The sequence below is a fragment of the Geotrypetes seraphini genome, chromosome 5, assembly GCF_902459505.1.
Source record: "Geotrypetes seraphini chromosome 5, aGeoSer1.1, whole genome shotgun sequence".
Lineage (NCBI taxonomy): Eukaryota > Metazoa > Chordata > Amphibia > Gymnophiona > Dermophiidae > Geotrypetes > Geotrypetes seraphini.
This window is the reverse complement of record NC_047088.1, coordinates 109,049,616-109,072,813: the sequence shown is the minus strand read 5'-3', so window position 1 is coordinate 109,072,813 and position 23,198 is coordinate 109,049,616.

Below are 23,198 nucleotides of genomic sequence, written 5' to 3'. Positions count from 1 at the left end.
CCTTTTAAATATTCGATTATACAAAAAAAAAAAAAAAATGTTACCTCAATTTAGTTTACAGCGCAATGTCAATATTTTCTTATGTGGCCTGGATCTAGTGTTTCAAATGATGAAGTCTGGAATGATACCAAGATCTATTCTGGTGCAATGATTTACAGATGGTACTGGAGGCAGCTACAGGGAAGCTATGGGATAGAGGACTGCATTCCATAAATTGATCTTGCTCCTCTAAAAAACATAAACCAAACTCAAAGAGAAAATTAGCTCAAAGTGGGACAATTAGGCATGGATTGGCATGGCCAAAATTTCGAACAACTGAGAGGGAGGAAAAGGATATGAGGATTGCAGAGTAGAAGGAGTGTGAAGCTCAAATGAAGCTAATATGTGATGAATCCATGAAAGAGGGATGATCTAAATGCATCTAGAGCAGTGGCTTCAAACTTGTGGCTCGGGGGCCACATGCGGCCCGCCAGGTACTATTTTGAGGCCCATGGTATGTTTATCATAATCACAAAAGTAAAATAAAACAGTTTCTTGATCATATGTCCCTTTAGCTATAAATTACAATATTATTATTAAGACTTAGCCAAAAGGAAAGATTTATAAACTATAAAGAGTTTTACCTCATGCAAAATTGTCATTTCTTTAATAAGACATTAACTGTTTTTTTCTGAAGCCCTCCAAGTACCTACAAATCCAAAATGTGGCCCTGCAAAGGGTTTGAGTTTGAGACCACTGATCTAGAGTGTGGGTAGCCTGCTGAGTTGAAAAAGGTGCATGCAGAGTTAATCCAAGGTTGGAGATACAAGAGAGAAAGTGCTTATATTGGGCAGAAGATAACCTGAAAATGTTAGGATAGATACAAATATAATGGATAAAACTGAGGTTCACACTGTAAGATTATTTTAATGAGGCATTCTCCCTCTGTGCAAGGGAATATGTATTCTGAAGTCTAGTGCTGTCAGCATCTGAGTGCCTTGCACAAGGTGAAACTCAAGCATGGAGAGGAGATTGGATTTGTGAATAAAATAGTAGGCGTGTAATGATATGCCTAAGGGATGGGCAGATGCCTCTCCATTATCAACAGACATACCCACAGAAAAACCTAAACATAGACAATACCAGAAAAGCAAGTGGCACAAGTCTTATTCTGGGAGGATAATCTGTTATAAATAAGGGCTGAAGCAGCTGGAAAACCAAGTCATCCATCATAGACTTTATCAGAGCAATTCTGCAAGTAACCAACTACATTATATACGGCAAGTTCTTTCCCTAGGACCGTAGGTGAGTTTTCCATATACCACCAACGTTTTCTGTTTTTAAAGGCAGTGTGCTCTGTCATATTGAGCTTGAGTTTTAATGGTAGGTTCCTCTGACTGTTCAACATCTGTATTCCATGTGTTAATAAGTCTCTTCCAGTTCCATTTTGAGTGTTTGATATCAGCATATTGTGTTCTCTCTTTCTCCAGTGCAGCACAGGACAGGATGCAAGTCTTTCCCACCACTATTTTTCCTTTGGCTCTCTTCCTCTTTAGTTTGTCTTTCCCTCCAGCTACTGCTTCAGATTCCGTTACCTCAACTGCTGTTCCTAAGAACAATACAAGCTCATCTGCTGTTCTTCCTAAGAACAATACAGGCTCATCCGCTGTTCTTCCTAAGAACAATACAAGCTCATCTGCTGTTCTTCCTAAGAACAATACAGGCTCATCTGCTGTTCTTCCTAAGAATAAGACAGGTAGGTAGATATCCTGTTATGTTACACTTGTAAGTTCCCTTCCTTGAAAAATTCAACAGAAAGTGGTTTACAGTCAGAACAGTCATCTAATAGAAAACTGAAATCAATGTGTCTCAGTAGGGGATTAAAATGGGAGAGCATTTTTACCATCAAAAAGATAGAGCTCCTTGCTATGCCAATAATCTGCCCTTGTTACACTTGTAAGTTCCCTTCCTTGAAAAATTCAACAGAAAGTTGAATGGACATATTATGGACATATTCTCCTATTTGAGAGATTCTAGGGTCAATGCAGAAAATCCCACAGTAGAGCTGTGCAAGGATTGCTGAGCATGTGGCTTCAACTATGAGTTGAAAACTGTGCCATGCGGAAAGGTAATTTTATGCAAATGTTATGGGTACAGAACTGCCTGAGTCCCCTCCTGTGCTACCTTAGAATGAAGAAATCAGTGACATGCTTTAGCTGGTGATACTGGCACTCTCAAACAGGCTCGGTTCAACAGGATGAACTGAACATGTGCAGCAGCTGAAGCATGTCGCTGAATCCTTTGCTGCTCAGGTAGCATTGGAGGGAGCTTCAGCAGGAAACTCCTTTGGCTGGTGAGGCTATGGCATCCCCACCAGCAAAGGTAGAATTTAATGCTGCCATGGGGAGGAACGGGGGAGGGAGAGCTGAGAGGAAATGCATTAGCCATCCAGTGTGGACTACACCTGGGCCCTCAAAAAAAAAGGACCTGCCTATGTCCATGAGCACAAGAGTTGAGTGGTAGAGAATGACAGAGGGTCAAATTTGTCCTCATCCCCGCAGGAACTCAATTTCCCCGTCCCCGCGAATTTTGTCACTGCTGCTGTCCCTGTCCCATTCCTGTAAACTCTGCCTTAACTCACAAACCTCGAACACTTATGATTTTAAAGTGTTTGAGGCTTGTTCAGATGAGGACAGAGCTTGCAGGAATGGGGCAGGGACAGGAGAACTCAAGGGGACGAGATGGGAAAATGAGTTCCCGAGGAAAAATTTATCTCCGTGTCATTCTCTATTGAGTGGTAAGCACAGGTTCTTGTGAACATATCCTCTGTTCTGTCCTAATTACTGGACTACTGGGAATATTTATGCACAGGTTGCATAAAACATAGATGAAGACATCCCATGTGCCTAGTTTTGGCAGTTGTGCAATTTTTAAAATGCTCCTTTCCACGCAGAAAATGGATAAGTTATTCCCTTTTATTATACTATGTCCTTGCTATTTCGTAAAAGAAGTGTTACAGGAACATTTTGTTGTAAAATCTGTGCAATCCCTACATATAAGAATTGAATTAAATTGAGAATACACTTGTATTCTACAGGATTCCACCTTGGTGGTTTAGGCCCTCTGTTACTAAGCTGAGGTAGAGGTTTCTACTACAGCCCAGAGTGCTAAATGCTCCGACACTGCTCCAATACTCATAGGAATTCAATGAGTGTTGGAGTATTTAGCGTGCCTAAATCTCATAATTTGTTTCAAAATTAACATTGGCTGGCAGTGAATTCCAAATTAAAGCTGTTTGGTATGAATATAAGAGACTATGAATTTGTTTAGCTGAGGAAAATGAAAATTTCAGTGAATTTTTCAGACAAGAGTGTTTATAATCAAATAGAAACAAACCAATAACATACAAAGTGGGGGAGCTATACCATGTGTTATCCCAAAAACCATAGTACAAAGTTTAAATGTATACCGGCCTCTATAGGAAACCAATAGAAGTTTCTAAAAAGAAGTGTGGCTCTGTCAAACCTCTTTGCTCAAAGTATCATTCTGGCAGAGATATTTTGCACTGTCTGCAACTGTTGGTTTAATCTTGTGGAACATCCTGCATAAAGTACATTACAACAGTCTCACTAGCCAATCACTAGAAAAGGTACTAATTACACACTTCTCATCTTCCTTTCCAGTCTCAACCTTGCAGTGCTATAATTGCACTATCGTTAAAGATGCGAATGACTGTTATTATAGGAAGTCGGTTAACTGCACAGGAGTCAATGTAACATGTCAGAAGACAATGCGGAATATGGCTGGCATTGACCCCAATCCCAAGGATAAGGATGAGTTCAAACAAGTAGGATTCCTAGGTGAGTTTTCAGTTCAGGTGTGAAATCTATTACTTCCTAAACTCTGGGAATCCATTCACAGAAGTGTGTTACTCGTGTCATTATAAAGTTATATTCAAAATATTGATGAAGTCAAAATTAGAAAAGTGAAGCCAATGAGGAGACTTGCAGCTGAATACTCTTGTCTCAACGGGCAAACTATCCCCCTTTTACTAAACCGCTGAATGCTCCGTGCTGCTCCTGATACTCATAGAGTTCCTATGAGCATCGAGAGCAGCACACAGCATTCAGCGCAGCTCTTCGTGCTAAAAAAACGCTATTGTGGTTTAGTAAGTGGGGGTAGATATTCCATTAGAGAGCCGCTTCTGATGGCTTCTAAATAGCATTCTCAAATGAGATTTGTTTTGAATAAATGCATTCAATAAAACAGATATGCATAATGAGATATTTAAAGAATATTTACTGGTCAACTTCAGAATTAATTTGTATATCTAGGCCAGTTATAAGTTGTTTGCCCACGTTTAGGAGATTATAAAGAGGATGACATATTGATGGGTGGGAGAGAGAGGTGGGAAAAAGTACCCCCATTTTTGATCCCCTATTCTGTAATTCTCCTTACTTCACAGGTAGGAGTGATAATACAGTACTCTCCCAAAATTTGCGGAGGTTCGCGGTTTTTGGCCTTTCAAAAGACAGGGGAGGCAGGGGAAGGCAGCTGGAGAGGCAGGGGAGGGAAGCTGGAGAGGCAGCTGGAGTGCTGGCGGGTGAAGAAAATCTGCTCCAACCGCCTCTTCCTGTAGTAAAGTCGGGCTACACCAATCAAGAGCTGCTTTGACACACAGCTCCTGATTGGTGTAGCCCGACTTTACTACAGGAAGAGGCGGTCGGAGAAAACCGCGAGTGAGTGAGTCCACGAACCACGAATTCGCGGGGGAACACTGTACTTGGGAAAGGGGGCATGTGAGAGCTCAGGTCTGCTTGCGAGTATAAAAACTCAATTGTATTCACTAATAACATATATCTTTTCCTCACAATTTCTCATTTTCCTTCTCACTCTCTGAATTTCTCTTTCTCTGTTTCTTTATTTCTTTCTCTCACACATACATATAGTACTGGAAAGATTTTGCACCACCTCAACTGCCTGTGAACGTAAGAAGAAGAAAACAAACAAATTAGTGGTTGTCAGTTGCTGTAACCAAACTAATCTGTGCAATGCCTAGTGAGCAGAGAAAACCAAGAACCTAACCAGAAAAGGTCAAGTGACATCGTTGCTGAAACACAGGCAACACAGCTTCATTAAGTAGGAGTACTGGCTGTTAGACAGCACTCGGAAATAATAAAGGAAAGGTCTTGCTCTTTTTTCATTACACAATGTGTTTTTCATCACGTTGTCTTTAAGATGCGATGTGCTCAGTATTTCAGTCTTGGATTTTAATAAAAAGTGTTCCAGAAAAGGTTTCCTGTTATGATGTGATTTCTAGTCTGTGCTACCACAGACAGCTTCAGTAAAAGAGGCAATAGGAACCCTGAGTGAGCAGTTTTGTGAACAGTAAAAGATCTTTATTCACAAATATCCTTGCCAACTAAGTGTCCCTTACTAGCAGGTGTCCTTTGCTGATAGACATCCATTAAACAAAACCAGCCCACTTACGCAAGTCTGCCCAGTACTGGCCTTAGTTCAATATTTACTATTATTTTCTGATTCTAGATCCTCTGTGTTCATCCCACGCTTCTTTGAACTCAGTCACTGTTTTCCTCTCCACCACCTTTCTCGGAAACGCATTCCAGGCATCCACCACCCTCTGCGTAAAGTAGAATTTCCTAACATTGCTCTTGAATCTTCCACCCCTCAACCTCAAATTATGTCCTCTGGTTTTACCATTTTCCTTTCTCTGGAAAATATTTTGTTCTACATTAATACCCTTCAAGTATTTGAATGTCTGAATCATATCTCCCCTGTCCCTCCTTTCCTCTAGGGTATACATATTCAGGGCTTCCAGTCTCTCCTCATATTTCTTCTGGCGCAAGCCTCCTATCATTTTCGTTGCCCTCCTCTGGACCGCTTCAAGTCTTCTTAAGTCCTTCGCCAGATATGGTATCCAAAACTGAACACAATACTCCAAGTGGGGCCTCACCAACGACCTGTACAGGGGCATCAACACCTTCTTCTTTCTACTGGCTACGCCTCTCTTTATACAGCCCAGCATCCTTCCGGAAGCAGCCACTGCCTTGTCACACTGTTTTTTTCACCTTTAGATCTTCAGACACTATCACCCCAAGGTCCTTCTCCCCATCTATGCATATCAGCTTCTCACCTCCCAGCATATATAGTTCCTTCCAATTATTAATACCCAAATGCATTACTCTGCATTTCTTTGCATTGAATTTTAGTTGCCAGGCATTAGACCATTCCTCTAACTTTTGCAGATCCTTTTTCATATTTTCCACTCCCTCTTCGGTGTCTACTCTGTTACAAATCTTGGTATCATCTGCAAAAAGGCAAACTTTTTCTTCTAATCCATCAGCAATGTCACTCACAAACATATTGAACAGGATCGGCCCCAGCACCGAACCCTGAGGGACTCCACTACTCATCTTTCCTTCCTCCAAGCGACTTCCATTAACCTCTGGTTGTCTGTCCGACAGCCAGTTTCTAACCCAGTTCACCACTTTATTCAAGATCCTCCTATGAAGAACCGTATCAAAGGCTTTGCTGAAATCTAAGTAAACTACATCTAGCATATGTCCTCGATCCAGCTCTCCGGTCACCCAATCAAAAATTCAATCAGGTTCATTTGGCACAATTTACTTTTAGTAAAGCCATGTTGCCTTGGATCCTGTAACCCATTAGATTCTAGGAAGTTCACTATCCTTTCTTTCAGCAACACTTCCTTTATTTTTCCAACAACCAAAGTGAGACTCACCGACCTGTAGTTTCCCGCTTCATCCCTGAGACCACTTTTGTGAATAGGGACCACATCCGCTCTTCTCCAATCCCCAGGAATCACTCCCGTCTCCAGAGATTTGTTGAACAAATTTTTAATAGGACCTGCCAGAACCTCTCTGAGCTCCCTCAGTATCCTGGGATGGATCCCGTCCGGTCCCATCGCTTTGTCCATCTTCAATTTTTCAAGTTGCTCATAAACACTCTCCTCTGAACAGCGCAGAATCTACTCCATTTTCTCACGTTACTTTGCCAGACAATCTCGGTCCTTCTCCAAGATTTTCTTCCGTGAACACAGAACAGACGTATTTGTTTAGCACGTTTGCTTTCTCCTCATCACTCTCCATATATCGGTTCCCAGCATCTTTTAGTTTAGCAATTCTATTTTTCATCTTCCTCCTTTCACTAATATATCTGAAAAAATTTTTGTCTCCCTTTTTTACATTTTTAGCCATTTGTTCTTCCACCTGCGCTTTCATGTGCATAATTTGGAGCCCCTCCTATGTTCTGCCCACATGAGCAGTCCCCTTGCATTTGTATGCCATAGCACTCACCTGTGCCCTAATAGAATAGTGCTTAGTGCAGTAACTCATATAGGTGCTACTTTTTGTGCACATAAATGTGTAAAGGTGCACCCAACCTCAGGTGCATAGTTTTAGAACTTACCTTTAGATGCTTGTGCTCTAGGGAAAAATTGTTAGGGTTTCATAAGAACATAAGAATTGCTGCTGCTGGGTCAGACCAGTGGTCCATCGTGCTCAGCAGTCTACTCACGCGGCGACCCCCAGGTCAAAGACCAGTGCTATAAATGAGTCTAGACTCACTCGCGTACGTTCCAGTTTAGCAGGAACTTGTCCAACTTTGTCTTGAATCCCTGAACAGTGTTTTCCCCTATAACAGACTCCTGAAGAGCATTCCAGTTTTCTACCACTCTCTGGGTGAAGAAGAACTTCCTTATGTTTGTACGGAATCTATCCCCTTTTAACTTTAGAGAGTGCCCTCTCATTCTCTCTACTTTGGAGAGGGTGAACAATCTATCTTTATCTACTAAGTCTATTCCCTTCAGTATTTTGAATGTTTCTATCATGTCCCCTCTCAGTCTCCTCTTTTCAAGGGAGAAGAGGCCCAGTTTCTCCAATCTCTCACCGTACGGCAACTCCTCCAGCCCCTTAACCATTTTAGTCACTCTTCTCTGGACCCTTTCTAGTAGTACTGTGTCCTTCTTCATGTACGGCGACCAGTGCTTGTCACAATACACCAGGTGAGGGCGCACCATGGCCCGGTACAGCAGCATGATAACCTTCTCCGATCTGTTTGTGATCCCCTTCTTAATCATTCCTAGCATTCTGTTCACCCTTTTCGCTGCCGCTGTGCATTGCACAGACGGCTTCATCGACTTATCGATCAGAACCCCCAAGTCTCTTTCCTGGGAGGCCTCTCCAAGTCCCGCCCCGGACATCCTGTATTTGTACATAAGATTTTTGTTACCGACATGCATCACTTTACACTTATTCACGTTGAACCTCATATGCTCTGTCGATGCTCATTTCTCGAGCTTGCTCATATCATGTTGCAGATCTTCGCAATCCCCTCGCATCCTCACTACTCTGAATAACTTTGTATCATCTGCAAATTTAATCACCTCACTCGTCGTAGCAATGTCCAGGTCGTTTATAAAGATGTTGAAGAGCACGGATCCAAGCACCGAGCCCTGCGGTACCCCACTGGTAACGCTCTTCCAGTCCAAATATTGTCCATTTACCCCCCCCCCCCACTCTCTGTTTCCTATGCTCCAGCCAGTTTTTAATCCACATGAGTATTTCACCCTCAATTCCATGGCTTGCAATTTTCTGAAGTAGTCGTTCATGTGGAACCTTGTCAAATGCCTTCTGAAAATCCAGATATACAATGTCATAGAAACATAGAAAATGATGGCAGAAAAGGGCCACGGCCCATCTAGTCTGCCCACATTAATGGCCCACCCCCTAACTACCTCCATGAAGAGATCCCACATGCCAATCCCATCTTTTCTTAAAATCTGGCACGCTGCTGGCCTCAATTACCTGTTATGGAAGATTATTCCAGTGGTCAACCACCCTTTCGGTGAAGAAATATTTTCTGGTGTCGCCATGAAATTTCCCACCCCTGATTTTCAACGGAGGCTTTCTTGTTGCCGTGGGTCCTTGTCTATCTGCCTGTTTACTCCCTCAAAGAAGTGCAGCACATTCGTCAAACACGATCTGCCTTTGCTGAAACCGTGCTGACTGGTCCTCATCAGATTGTGTCCGTCAAGGTGATCAATGATGCGGTCCTTTATCAGCGCCTCTACCATCTTTCCCGGTACCGAGGTCAGACTCATCCTATATAATAAAACCCTAGCCGCGCATGCGCACTTACCTGCGTGCATCCGTGATCTCTGATCTGTGGCCAGCAGGAGTGTGGATGTGGCGGCCAGGAAACTCGGCGACTCCCCTGCTCCCGCCCTCACTCACCGCCAAAACCACCACCGCCAAATCCTCCTCCTTCTGGCCGGCTCACCTGCTTTTAAATTAAGAGAAAAGTGCTGCACCGCACTAACGCTGACCTCGCCGTCTTCTGTCCACTGTGGCCCACCCTCTCTGACTCCTGTTTCCACTAGGGTTGGCCACAGTGGATAGAAGATGCCGAAGACAGCGGTAGCATGATGCAGCACTTTTCTATCAATTTCAATGCGGCGGCTGGGAAGGGTGTGGCGGAAAATGCTGCTGCTGCACAGGGAAGGCCGGGAAATGCTGCTGTTGCACAGGAAAGGCCGGGAAATGCTGCTGCTGCACAGGGAAGTGTGTGTGTGTGGGGGGGTAAATGCTGATGCTGCACAGGGAAGTGTGTGTGTGGTGGGGAAATGCTGCTTCTGCACAGGGAAGGCCAGGAAATGCTGCTGCTGCACAGGGAAGTGTGTGTGTGGGGGGGGGGAGGGGGAAATGCTGCCGTTGCACAGGGAAGGCAGGGAAATGCTGCTATTGTAAAGGGAAGGGTGGGAAATGCTGCTGCTGCTGCACAGGGAAGTGTGTGTGTGTGTGGGGGGGGGGAAATGTTGCTTCTGCACAGGGAAGGCCGGGAAATGCTGCTGCTGCACAGGGTAATGTGTGTGTGGGAGAGGGGCAGGACCGCGGGAAGGGAAGGGGGAAGGGAAATGCTACTGCTGCACAGGGAAGTGGTGTGGGGGGAGGAAATGCTACTGCTGTGGCTGCTGCACAGGGAAGTGGGGGGGATCAAAATGCTGCTGTACAGGGAAGTAGGGTGGGGGTAAATGCTGCTGCACAGGGACATGGAGGGGGAGGGAATGCTGCTGTGGCTGCTACACAGGGAAGTGGGGGGAGGGTAAAGAAAGACAGACAGCTAGCACCCGTTAATGTAACGGGCTAAAATACCAGTCTATTTATAAAATCAGACTCATCTACTTATAAAATCACTGCTAAAAGGTAGTATGAAAAGTTGTTTGTTTATCAAGCTGCTTTGAAGCAGAACATGTTTCCTTTAAATGCACCCTTTGTCAATAATGTGATCCCAACAGCACAAGCAACCCAGATTCCTGATTTCCCATGCTGGAGTGCTAAGAGAGAGAAAGAACTTCACAAACACACACAAGGATCAATGTAATTAAGCATGAAAGCTTTTTGAAGGCAGAACCTGGTCAGTATAAAGGCAACTAAATCCTCAGATCTGTCTCAAAGTATCTCTGCCAGCCTTTTATTAGGATTCAGATCAAAATTGCACAAACAGTTATTCATCAGTTATCAATCAACATGTCATCTGATACAATATCAAATGTTTGTGGTTAGAAAGTGTTCCAAACTGTATAGTATAACAAATAAACTATTTTCTCTGAAATAACTTTTGTATGGCTACTTCTTTTAACTAAAAGTTCTTTAAAATGAACTGTTCTTACTCATGAAGAAATTATCTTCTTGTGGTTGTAAACCTCAGGTCGTGGAGCTGTATACCAAACTCAGAGTTGTAGTCATAAGGTATTATACATGCTCCTATAACATCATAGGCTGCCAACCACCTTCCTATTTTCTTATAAAATGCCTAAACTTTATTTAATTGAAATATTAATAAATTCTCCAGAACATTAATTTATCAAAAGAGCAATGTGCTGCCTACAAAGTTTGAACAGCAATCATTTTTCCTCATATTATTTAATTTGCCACACAAATTATTTTGAAAGGAATACGGCAGACTGGTGTAAAGCAAACTTCTTAAATTATCAACTTTCAAAAATTGATGTTGAAAAGCGGTACTTATCTTCACAACTGTTTTGTAGAAGCAATTTAACAACACTGCTAGTGTTGCCTGGAACTGTTGCATGAAAGAATTACTTTTCTCTAATTTTTTCAGGTCCGACCCAGCCTGCGTTTCGCAGGACAAACTGGTCTCTCACTGCATCATGGCTATTAATGCAACAAAGCAATGGAGGCTAAAAATTAAGAAAATATTAATTAACTAAGAGCTACCTTACACTAATCTACCTTATTAAACACTTAAAAATAACTTTTTTTAACCTTAGCAGCAGTACACCATTCTCCTGCTGATTCCAAACAACAAACCAACATGGCTGCAATCATGCACGTTAAAAAACGTGATGATGTCTATCTACTTTGCATATAGTTTTCTAATTGGAGGAAAATCGCTAACATTGTAAATAATTGCTAGATGCCACAGAGGTAAATCCTGATACATTAGGCAAAATTTTACCATGCTTAATTTACCGGTACCTAACTCGGATGCCTAGAAATGCCGAAGTCAACCACAGCTATTCTCTGCCTCTAACTATACCTACTTTTCAGGTAGGCGTCATTAGGCATTGGAGGGTGCCTCGACTTGGGCATTGGTAGGCACCGCTCTGATTTCTACATGGAAATCTTAATTGTTCGTTTTTTTTAAAATGTAGCAATTAACTTCAATGGCGTGGTCAATAACCACATCATTTAATTGAAACAATTTGGGTTGCGCACAGATTTTAGTTGGGCGTCATTAGGCATCTACAATTAGGAAGCCTAACTAGGGAGCAGTTTATAGAATCTGGCCCTTAATGACTCCCCTGATGTACCCCCCTCCCCCCCTTTTACTAAGCCACAGTAGACATTTCTACTGCAGCTCAGAGCGCTAAATGCTCCGACAATCATGAGGGCCATAATTTTTTAAACCTCCCAAATAATGAAAATGTCCAGAAATGACACTGGAAACAATATGCTTGAAATTTTCTGGACTCCAAATCCATATAAAGCATACTAGGTCTGGTCTATTCTAGCCCCATATGACATACCCAAGTTGTCATTACTGACAATGGACTGCAATTTACCAGTAAAACCTTTAAGGACTTAGCTTTGATGTATAATTTTCTGCATCTGACTTCAAACCCCAAACATCCAAATAGGAGTTAAAATACCAAAAAGCATACTAGTTAAAGCAAAAAAAGCTGAAGAGGACCCTTGTTGGGCTCTGATGGGATACCAGGCAGATGCAAAAAGCTGTTTTCAAATCTATAGTAAATTTTGTTTGGCCACGGGATAGTTACAAGGGTACCTATCCTTGAACCATGGCTACCCTACCAGTGGTGTAGTGAGCATCAGCCAAGCTTTCCCTCTGATGTCACTTCCTGGTTCCACAAACAGGAAGTGGCATCAGAGGAAAGGAATTAAAGGTTCAAAGTTACTCACAATGTGAATAGTCCTTAAAATGAAACAGAGGCCACATGGCCTAATGAATCAGCATGGTGATCCAGGAAGGAGAAGAATTGTAGCTTGATCCAGGCTTGTTCCAGAGGGAGAGTGAGCATCTTCCCTCCTGAGAAAGAATTTTGCTTCATATTTCTAGGGTTGAGACCTGTTCTAAAAATAGAATCCATTCTCTGTTCCTAGGTGGATGATGATTGAAGTACAATGGCTTAACATGGTGTCTCATTACAGAATATTATTACTGTCCTTGCTGGATGAGGTGTGAATCAATGTCTGAGTGGTTTAAAATGGAGGATAGGCAGATGAGGGGCTAGATTCATGAACTTGCCCAATCCGAGCAGGTCCGATCAATTCCCTAAACTCTAATATGCAGATGGGGGCAATCAGAGGAACGCCCCATCTGCATGCCCAGATCACTCTATAGTGATCCCAGCGCATGCGCAGACCATCTGTAGATGGTCTGTGCATGTGCTGGAGACCTCCAGGCTGGCAGAGATTTTTTTTTCTTTTTTTCACGGAGCCTGTGGTTTTAACTCATTTAAGCCAGTGGGTTAAAACCACGGGCTTGCAGGGAAGGGTGGAAGAGTCCAGGCAGGCAGGCAATCGAGGCAGGCAGGCATTCGGGGCAGGCAGGTGATCCAGTGCAGTGGGAGAGTAGGGGCTGCAGGAGATGTTCGGGGCAGGCAGGAGATCAGGGCAGTTCGGGGCACAGGAGGAGAGTGTCCGGGGAATTTGTGCTTAACAGCTGAGCGTTGTTTTCTGGTGGCTGTGTTATAAGAACATAAGAATTGCTGCTGCTGGGTCAGACCAGTGGTCCATCCTGCCCAGCAGTCCGCTCACGCGGTGTCCCTTAGATCAAAGACCAGTACCCTGAGACTAGCCTTACCTGCGCACGCTCTGGTTCAGCAGGAACTTGTCAAACTTTGTCTTGAATCCCTGGAGGGTGTTTTCCCCTATAACAGCCTCCGGAAGAGCTTTCCAGTTTTTTACCACTCTCTGGGTAAAAAAGAACTTTCTTTCGTTTCTACGGAATTTATCCCCTTTTAACTTTAGAGAGTGCCCTCTCATTCTCTCTACCTTGGAGAGGATGAACAACCTGTCTTTATCTACTAAGTCTATTCCTTTCATTATCTTGAATGTTTTGATCATGTCCCCTCTCAGTCTCCTCTTTTCAAGGGAGAAGAGGCCCAGTTTCTCTAATCTCTCACTGTACGCCAACTTCTCCAGCCCCTTAACCATTTTAGTCACTCTTCTCTGGACCCTTTCGAGTAGTACTGTCTCCTTTTCATGTACGGCGACCAGTGCTGGACACAGTATTCCAGGTGAGGGTGTACCATGGCCTGGTACAGCAGTATGATAACTTTCTACGATCTGTTCGTGATCCCCTTCTTAATCATTCCTAGCATTCTATTCGCCCTTTTCGCCACCGCTGCGCATTGCACAAATGGCTTCATTGACTTGTCAACCAGTACTCCCAGGCCTCTTTCCTGGGGAGTCTCTCCAAGTACCACCCTAAGAACATCTTGTATTCATGTATGGGATTTTTGATACCAACATGCATTACCCTACACTTATCCAAGTTGAACCTCATTTACCATGTCGCTGCCCATTTCTCATGTTGCAGATCTTCACAATCCCCCTGCTTCTTCACTACTCTGAATAACTTCATATCGTCTGCAAATTTAATCACCTCACTCGTCGTACCCATTTCCAGATCATTTATGACTATGTTGAAAAGCATGGGTCCAAGTACCGAGCCCTGCGGCACCCCACTGGTGACGTTCTTCCAGTCCGAGTATTGTCCATTTACCCCCACTCTCTGTTTCCTATCCGCTAGCCAGTTTTTAATCCACGTGAGTATTTCACCCTCTATTCCTTGGCTCTCAATTTTCTGAAGTAGTTGTTCATGCAGAACCTTGTCGAACGCCTTCTGAAAATACAGATATACAATGTCAGCCGGGTCACCCTTGCCTATCTGCCTGTTTATCCCCTCGAAGAAGTGCAACAAGTTCATCAAGAATAAATTAATCGAGTTTGTCCACCAAGCCCCTTCCCCTTACCTTATTTAAAAGCAGACTGTAAACCCACTTTTTTTATATAACATTCAGTCCATAACCCTACTCCCCACTGCCTTCCAACCCAGTCAGCAGATTAACCATTCCCCTTAACTGTATCCATGACATTCTGTTTGTCTGTCTTGTCTGTTTTAATTGTAAGCTCTTTCAAGCAGGGACTGTCTTCTTTGTGACTCTGTACAGTGCTGCGTATGTCTGGTAGTGCTCTGGAAATAATTAATAGTATAGTATTCCCGCAGAGATGTTTTTCGGTTGCTCCTGAGGGTGAGCACCGCTTCCTTTACTTCATCATGTTTTAATTTATGATTCAGCCTCGTAGTTTGTGAGTTATCATGTAGGGTTACCAGACAAGGTGAGCCTGCTGCCTTTGGCCTGCCCTGGATGCCTTCTCTCTGGAGCAGCTCCAGAGGTAGCTTCTGGAGCAGGCTGATGACATCAGGCTCACTTCGCTGCTGCTGTCAGCCAACATGAAGATTAAATTTTGGTGAGGAGGTAGGTGGTAGACAGGGGAGAGCCCTAGAGAGAGAGAGATAAGCACCCTCCCACACAGGTGGGGTGTTGGAGAGAAGAACAGAAGAACCCGTGGGGGATTGGAGAGAGAACTAAGAAGATGGGAAGGGGGACTGTGGAAATGGATGAAAGGTGGGGCAGAGGTGAGGCTGGTGAAAGGTGGGGATTAGGGCAAGGTAGGGGTGAGACTGGTGTGAGGTGAAGCAGGGGCAAGACTGGGGTGGAGCTGGGAGTGGGTGAGGTCAGGATGTGGTAATGTGTCCTCTTTTTGGACTTCACAAATATGGTAACCCTAACCCTGGAAAGAGCAGAAGATGAAACTCAGGGTGAGGGAAAATGGTAGAAGATGGATGTAACTAGAGGAGGGTTTAAAGAAACAGAGCAGAAGATGATTGGAAATTGATGATTGAGAGATGCCAGAGGGGGAGGGAGAGATGCCATGGCATGGGGAGAGGAAAGGGAAGGGAAGGAGACAGAGATGCCAAACCAGTGGGAAGGGAGGGAAACAGGGAAAGGAAGGACAGGAGATGCCAGAGCATGGAGGAGGAGGGAGAGATAGAAGGGAAGAAAAGAAGAGAGATGTCAGGGTATGGGGGAGGGAAAGGAAGACAGAGATGCCAGGCTGTGGGGTGGGAAGGAAGGAAGGAATGAAGAAGAGAGATATGCCAGATCATTGGGGAGGGAATGGAGACAGAGAGAGAAAAATAGAGGGGAGGGTGAATCTGAAATGAATCATGTATAAAAGGAGAGAAGGGGCACAGGATAGACAGTTTATGGAAGGGGTATAGAAAGCCATATGGAAGGAGGAGAGGGTGGGCAGAGGATGGAAGAGAGAGAGAGAGAGAGAGGGTAATAGATGGAAGGGGCAGAGAGAGAGAGGGCAGACAGTGAATGGAAGAGTCAGAGAAAGAGGACAGACAGTGGATGGAAGGGGCAGAGAAAGAGGGCAGATGCTGCATGGAAGGGAGAGAGGACAGATGCTAGATGGAAAGAAGAGAGTGAAGTGAAGATGGTTAAAAAGCAGAAACAACAAAAGGTAGAAAAAAGATTTCTTTTTGTTGCTTTATTGTAGCTGTATTGATAAACATTTATAAATAGAAAATGGAAATAAGGTAATTTTTTTGTTAGACTAATTTTAATACATTTTTTACTAACTTTTGGAGACAGGACCAAAACCCCCTTCCTCAGGTCAGGACAGTGACAGCAGTATACTGTACTGACCTGAAGGAGATGGTTTTGGCCTCTGAAAGCTAATTTAAAAATGGATTAGTCCAATAAAAAGGTATTTTCTTATTTTCCATTTTTTTGTTTTCTCTCTCTTTGTTAATTTGTAAAGTGTTGATTGTTATTTGTCAGTTTTTTCAAATTTACATCTGCTATCTTTATATTTTGCACATTATTAGGAAACATGTGTCACTGGATAAAAGTGAAGAGAAAGAGGAGATACACACTGGATGAAAGTGGGAAGAGAGAGAGAAGGAGATGCTGGATGTAAGCGGTAGAAGACAGAGTTAGGAAAGACGGTGAATGAGAAATGTGGTATGAGAGAAAAAGATAGAAAGCTTTAGGTAGACAGTAAAAAGAGGGAAATTGAAGACGTAGAGTAAGTATGAATGAAGAGAGGGAGAATAAATAAATTGAATGCTGAGTGGAAAAATGCTAGAGATGGATGTAGTGGAGGAGATGAAGAAGACAGGAGAGAGAAAAATGAAAATGAACGCAAAACCTTGATAAGACAGTTAAGAGAAGACAGAGGAAAGCAGAAAACAGAGATTGGGACCAACATGATTAGAAAAATTAAACAGCTAGACAACATAGGTAGAAAAAATTGTATTTTTAATTTTCAATAAAGTACAAAACTTACAAGTGAAAGTTTGATATATCATGGGCACAGCACAACAAAGGAATGGGGTCAGCATTGAGGGCAAGCTGCATAGAGTGCAATTATAGCTTGCTACAGCCCTGACTACACACACCTGGCAACCACCTAGGCCAGGTCATCATAAATATGGTAATCCTAGTCCTCTCCAGCCAGGCTCAGCATATTTCAAGCTTTCACTACCACACCCTACTTACTTACTAAAGTTACTTCTTTCTCTCTCCTCCCCTTCTCTGCAGATGTATCACCAATCCCAGGCACAGCTTCTGATTTTTTTTCAACCCTCTTAAAGGGACAAGGTACTGTCACTGACACACTCATAGTACATATACATTTTTACATATACTTTCCCTCCCTGCTTTTAATTTACCTTGCTAAAATGTCTATGCTTTAGGAAGTGGAGCTGCTTCTTTCATAGAAATGTACCTGGCTGGGGGGGGAGGAGTTTATTTCTCTAGAACCCCCAGTTAATTCAGGCCAATGTGCAACTCGATAGGCCTTTTCACCAGTTTTCTCCATACCACATTTGGTTCTGTGCCTTTAAATTTTCTGAAAGTTATTTTGCCTCCAAAAAGACAGACCAAGAGGGACATTTTCGAAAACAATGTCAACTTGGACATTTCCAGCTCAATGTCCAAAGTTGGAGGAACAAAAATGGCCATTTTCGAATGGCAAACTGCTGGATGTCCAAATATAATTTAAATATCTTTTTTTTTTTTTTTTAATCATCTACTTAGACATCATGGCCACTGGGATGTCTAACTTTATACTCCATTTTCGATCAGATAAACATCAATGTTGAAAACATCCTAATCCTGAATATTTGGACGTGGATGGGGCCAGCATAGTAATGGACTGGCCACTTAGACATCCCGACCAGTGGCCTAGTAAAAGTAAGAAGCAACCAGGGCAGTGGCGCACCCCCTGTACCCTCTTCTCAGTGCCCCCACTCCTTCCGCCCCCCAACACACTCTTTCCAACCCCCCTATTCCATACTTGCGCTCTTCCTCCCCACTCCCCTGTACATCTAAATCTTTGCCAGTGTGAGTGACTTGCGTCAGCATTGAATTTCCCTCTGATTTCACTTTCTGGCCCCGTGACCCGGAAGTGATTCAGAGGGGAACCAGGCTGGCACAAGCAAAAGGCAGAAGCTGCTTGCGCTAGTAAAGATAATACAGAGATTCAGGGTAGGGGAGGGTTGGTGCACGTGTGGGATGGTGTGGTAGGACTGGGCAGAGAGGTGCCAGTGCCCCCACTGACTCAGCAACCAGGGTACATTGCATCCCCTGCACCCCCCTTACTACACCACTGATCCTGACAGAGCAATGGGACACCTTAGAGGGCACTACTGTACTCTTCCCATAAAGGGTACCAGCAGTATATCTCATAACCCCATAACCCCCTAATAATTTAGGGTGAGCCCTCCAATACCCCCAAAAACCTATTATACCTTCCTGTGTACCACCCTAATAGCACTTATGGCTGCAGGTGGCTCCTCTATGGCAGTATTGTAGGTTTTGGGTGCGTTCACACGTTCTATCATAAATGTAGTTGTTATAATGGCTTATGGCCCTGGGTCCTCCTCTCTATGGTTCATTAGTCCACCCACCAGGCTACTTAAGACACCTGTGTGCAGCTCTACTAGGCTTCCCCATACCAAATTCTGCTGTTTTAAAGACAGGTGTCTTTTTTTCTCATTTTTGTGTGGTGGAAGGGGGTCAGTGAGCACTGGGGGAGTGTGGGAGTGTCTTACCTTGATACATGCAATGGTCACCTGGTCAGTTTGGGCACCTTTGTGGCACTTAGACCCTTCTAAAACAGATCTAGTTCCAAACATATAAGTTCTGTCTGGGATGTCTTGCAAAATGTTTAATTATCGTTGCAAGATGTCCATGTCTAACCTGCCCTTGGCAACGCCCAAAGTCTACCCACAGCATGCCTGCACCACATCCATCTTATTCTCTGGACGCACAGAGGCTGGAACACCTCACTACACATATAGAAAGATGGTTTTAATTATCGGCACTTGGAGGTCCTGGCGATTAGGATGTCCAAATGCAGATTTAGGATGCTTTTTGGATGCCTATGGTTTTTGTTTTTTGTTTTTTTAAATAATGAGCCTGTAAGAAAATATGACTGTTTTCTGTTCTAAAGTTCAGTGTGAACTGTACTTTCTGCAAAAACAAATATACACAATGATTTATCCTGTAACCTGATTCCTGGGAAAGACCCAATAAAAACAATGAATTGCAATTTTATTCACATACGTAATAGAGGATGGGAGGCAGATCCCCTGCACATGACTTTTGCTGTGTATATAAAACAGCACAACAAGCTAGTGGGGATTATTATTAGACTTCTTTAGAAGAGTGAATTACTCAAGATCTGTTTGAATTTTTATCAGGTAAGAAATCCTTTTCACTTATGTTCGTTTTTTGATAGCCTAAGGTAAGCTGGAAGTAAACTTGGACCACTTGGATAATTAGCCTCTGATCCTACCACAGTCACCAGTGTCACTGTGTGATACTGTCCTGGCAAGAATAAAAAGCTGTGACATTTGAATTCTGATTGCACTACTACCACTAATTAATCTTACTGCATGACATCACAGTAGTCACAGCTTATAGCTATATCAGATGCAGACATATAGTAGTTTTCAATTCCTTCTTCTTGTGCCTCAATTTTAATCCAAGCTCTGCCATGGATTCTGTGTGCATATGACTTTGGGTTACTGTAGGTCTCTTTATCATCTTATGCTGGCAACGAGTTCCAGATCTTAACTATTCTTTGAGTGAAAAGTATTTCCTTTTTGTTTTACATGTCTTTCCATGTAACTTCACTGAGTGACCGCTAGCCTTTGTAATTTTTGAAAGAGTAAAAAATTGATTCATTTTTACCTGTTCTACTCAATTCAGGATTTTGAAAAGCTCAATTATATCCACCCCCCAGCTGACATTTTTCCAAGCTAAAAAGCCCTAAGCTCTTAAGCCTTTCCTCATATGAGGGTTCCATACTCTCATTCATTTTGGTCACCCTTTTTTGAACCGGGAGGTTAAAATTCAAGTGTAGTGCCTTACCCTGTTCCCTTCCCTCACTGCTCTACCAGTCTCTTCATCTAGCCCACTTACTTACTCCCTCCCCAGCCCTGCCAGTCTCTGCACCCAGCCCCCCTCCCTCCCTGCTAGGTTCTGTACCCTGTCCTCCCTCCCTCCCGATAACTTGCAGGCCTCCAGCAGGCGTGCCATGAGACCTGGTGATCCAGCGGTGGCAGGGACAGGAGGGATTCCTCCTGCCTCCTGTCCCAGCCGATTCTAAGAATTTTTACTTCCCTCTTGCCTCCCCCGTGTACCTTTAGTATCTCTGATGGTGCAGCTATGAACCATGGCAGGAGCAACTTTCCTTTGCTCCTGCCCGTGCAAAACCACTAGCTGATTGGCTGCCACAAGTTCTTGCGGTCCCGTGATTGTTACAAGTTCACAGCATTCAATCAGCTAGCAGCTCTGCATGGGCAGGAGCAACCTCTCTTCACTCCTGCCCATGCAGCGCTGCTAGATGATTAACTGTTATGAGAACTCATGGCAGCCAATCAGCTAGCAGTTCTGCACAGACAGGAGCAAAGGAAGGTCACGCCTGTCACAGTTAACTGCTGGACCACCAGGGATACTAAAGGTATGCGGGGAGGCAGGAGAGAAGTAAAAATTATTAGAATCGGCTGGGACAGGAGGCGGGAGGGATTCCTCCTGTCCCGGCCACCGCTGGACCACAAGGTCTCATAGCAGGCCCGGCAGAGGCCTGCACCAGGTTCAGGTGGGGGGTGGTACTCGAATATAAATTGAGACCCCCATTTTTGGGCCCAAAAATCTTGATTTATATTCTAGTATATACGAAAAATAAACTATATTTTTAACAATTTTCTAAAATGCCTATAAGATGAAGAAAGAGATAATAGTCTGTGAAACTCTGTATCCCAACTAACTGCTTGGTAAAACAGTAATCTTTGTAAAAATCTCTTATATGAACAACCACGAGCGGAAGGAAAAACAAACCATGCAGTGGCTCGCAATGAGCGATTGGGATTGATGGTTCCAAACTTGAAAAACACTCTAGCCTCTATTGGCAACCAATGAAGTTCTGTATAATAAGCTATAACATGATCTGTTTTCTTCAAATTAAAAATTAAATGTACGGCAGTATTTTGTACAATATGTAATCTCTGAAAATTTTTACAACTTGCCAGATGTACTATATTACAATAGTCCAAAAAGCTGAACGCTAATGATTGTACTAATAACCTGAATGAAGTAGGTTTGAAGTAAGACCTAATTGTTCATAGTTTCCATAATGTAAAGAAGCTTTTTCAGACTAGAACATCAATGTGATCACTCATGGATAGATTTTTATCAAAGTATATTCCTAAAATTCTGATTGTTGGGGTAATAAGGTAGGACACTCCATTCAGAGTTAAATTTTTTTCTGTGTGTTTTGTAGGAGATGCAAAGAAAAATTTAGGGCTCATTTTACAAAGCCTCGTTAGCAGTTTAACGCGCATATTAGCGTGCGCTAAACTGACAGCCGTGCTAGCCGCTACTGTCTCCTCTAGAACAGGCGGTAGTTTTTCAACTAGCGCAGGGGTTAGCGCGTGATGAAAAGTCCCATGCGATAAAGCCGCTAATGCGGCTTCGTACAAGGAGACCTTAGTTTTATCTGGGTTAAGCTTTAGTTTAAAAATCCCTCATCCAATGATCTACAATCTGAAAAACCTTTGAAAGTAACTGAGAAGCTGGTGAAAGATTAGAAAAAATAGGGATTACTAAAGTTATGTCATTTGCATAACTAAAAAAAAATTCATATCAAAATTTGATAATCTTGAACCCAAGGAGGCAAGATCAATATTGAAAAGTACTGGGGAAAGAGGAGATCCTTGAGGATCTTCACAAGTATTACTTCAAGTATCTGACAAGATCCCATTAAAACTGACTTGACAAGTAAGTAATTTAAAAAAAAAATCACGGAACCATTGCAATACTTTGCCAGAGATGCTTATGGCATCCAAACAATTAAGTAGAACATTATGATCAACCAAATCAAAAGCACTACTTAAAAATCAAATTGTATAATCAATGCTCCCGTTCCCTTACTAAACAAAGCATATAGATAGTTCAGGTAATGTCTCTGTATTATGAAATCCTGATTGTGACATATGTAGAATTGGAAATTGTTCCAGATAATCGAAGTTGTAAATAAATAAGTCTTTCCATCAGTTTTACAAAAAGAGGACTAGAAGCATTCTGTTTGGGTTTTTTGGTCTCCACCACACATTAGGCAGAAGATTTCAGCATATTGTCCATAATGACACTTAGATCTTTTTCTTGGGTGTCGACTGCTAGAGTGGAATCTAGCATCATAACTGATTTGGATTATTCTTCTCAATGCGTATCACTTTGCACTTGTCCACATTAAATCTCATCTCCCATTTGGATGCCCAGTCTTTCAACTTCCTAAGGTCTTCCTACAATTTTTCACAATCCACATGCATTTTAACAACTTTCAATAAGTTTTTGTTATCTGCAAATTTAATCACCTCACTTGATGTTCCTATTTCTAGATTATTAATAAATATGTTAAATAGCACTGGTCGATCCATGGGGCACTCCACTTTTTACCCTCCTCCACTGAGAGAATTCAACCCTACCCTCTATTTTCTATCCATCAACTAATCCATAATCCATAATGGAACATTGCCTTCTATCCCATGGGTTTTTAATTTTCCCAGTCTCTCATGAAGAACTTTGTTAATAGATATCTGAAAATCTAGATGCAATACATCAACTAGCTCACCTTTATCCACATGCTTATTCATGCCTAAACAAATGAAGCAAATTGGTGAGGCAAGATTGCTCTTGACTGATACCATGTTGACTCTGTTTTTTTTAAACCATGTTTGTCTATGTGTAATTTCCCAGATCATCCCTAGATTCCTTTTTTAAAAATAAGTGTTACATTGACCACTCTGCAATATTCAGGTACTAAGGATGATTTTAATGATAGGTTACAGATTACTAACAGCAAATATGCAATTTCATATTTTTCTTTCATTACCCTGAAGTGTATGTATATAATCTAGTCCAGATGATTTATTACTATTGTCAATTTGACTCAGTACATCTTCCAGGTTCACTGAGATTTCTTTCAGTCCCTCTGTATTGTCGCCCTTGAAAACCACCTGTGGTTACATTTTCTTCAGTAAAGACT